The 1,594-nt window shown below is 38.0% G+C and overlaps 1 non-coding gene across 1 annotated transcript; it reads left to right on the top strand.

Annotated features, from left to right (window-relative positions):
* Positions 1-230: 230 nt before the first annotated feature.
* On the top strand, positions 231-302 carry TRNAK-UUU (transfer RNA lysine (anticodon UUU)). The gene has a single exon. It is a non-coding gene; the product is annotated as a tRNA-Lys (tRNA).
* Positions 303-1,594: the final 1,292 nt, after the last annotated feature.

Genomic DNA, 1,594 nt, shown 5'->3' with positions numbered 1-1,594 from the left:
AGTCTGAAAGCTTCTCACTGGGTTGATTGCTCAACTCTGCTCTTTTCCACTTTGATATGCATAGAATAAAATAGGAGATGTAACCTGACACCTCATTGTGATGGCATTCTATGGGTTGACTTTGATTTTTAATTTCCACCATGACATGAATAAAGCAACATATCTTAGGGTATATTTATATGCATCGGAAGAAAATCTTTAAAAAATGTATGAATATTAAGCAAAAAAGAGCCTGGGTAGCTCAGCAGTAGAGCGTCAGACTTTTAATCTGAGGGTCCAGGGTTCAAGTTCCTGTTCAGGCCTTAGGCTTTTAAATTGCAACCTATCACTTTGCTTTGTTTAAATTTCAGCTTTGCTTGAAAGTAAGTTGCATGCTTTATCCATTCGCTTGTTATGATAAAAAATACAGATTTTTTCTAGTTGAGAAAGCAAACATATATTCAAATTTGTCCACACTGAATGCACAATACTTTTCTTGATTTTGGCTTTGTACAGTGATTTTAAACAGGAACTTTTGGTTCCCATAAAAATCACATAGAATCAGAGCGACTCCTAATTCTGCTTCTCTATAGCACATGTGGCAGCAACAGTATGAAAAACAATGAACATCAGTACTGAGCTATACGTATGGGAGTTCATCTTTGGATGAAGCTAAATTACCAGCCTGATGCTGCAGCTTCACCTTCCCGTATCTGCCCAAGTCTGATAGCTTCTCACTGGGCTGATTGCTCAACACTGCTCTTTTCCATTTTGCTATACATAGAATAAAATAGGAGATGTAACCCGACACCTCATTGTGATGGCAGACAATGGTTTGACTTTGATTTTTAATTTCCACCATGACATGAATAAAGCAACATATATTAGGGTATATTTACATGCATAGCAAGAGAATCTTTAAAAAATGTACAAATATTAAGCAGAGAAGAGCCAGGGTATCTGAGTTGGTAGAACATCAGACTTTTAAAATGTGGGTCCAGGGCTCAAGTCCCTGTTAAGGCATTAGGCTTTTAAATTGCAACCTATCACTTTGCTTTGTTTAAATTTCAGCTTTGCTTGAAAGTAAGTTGCGTGCTTAGTTCAACTCGTTTGCTTTGAAAAAAATGCTGATTTCTTCTAGATAAGAAAGCAAACACATATTCAAATTTGTCCAAACTGAATGCATGATGCTGTTCTTGATTTTGGCGTTGTACAGTGATTTTAAATAGGAAATTTTGGTTCCCATAAAAATCACATAGAATCAGAGGGATTCCAAATTTTGCTTCTCTGTAGCACATGTGGCAGCAACAGTATGAAAAACAATGAACATCAGTACTGAGCTATACGTATGGGAGTTCATCTTTGGATAAAGCTAAATTAGCAGCCTGATGCTGCTGCTCCACCTTCCCGTATTTGCCCAAGTCTGATAGCTTCTCACTGGGCTGATTGCTCAACACTGCACTTTTCAACTTTGGCTGGTTTCACATTTGCGTTTTTTAGCGCTGGAAAAAAACGCTAACCTGCGCATGCGTTTTTTCCCCTATCTTTAACATGGGTGCGCATACTTGCGCGCTTGTAAGCGCATGTATGCGATTTTCATGCGCTGCGTTTTTTT

Source organism: Dendrobates tinctorius, unplaced genomic scaffold, assembly GCF_039654945.1.
Source record: "Dendrobates tinctorius isolate UK_male_01 unplaced genomic scaffold, ASM3965494v1 ptg000011l, whole genome shotgun sequence".
In the NCBI taxonomy this organism is placed as follows: Eukaryota; Metazoa; Chordata; class Amphibia; order Anura; family Dendrobatidae; genus Dendrobates; species Dendrobates tinctorius.
Note: the sequence above shows the minus strand (reverse complement) of the source record. Positions and strands in the feature narration are given on the sequence as shown.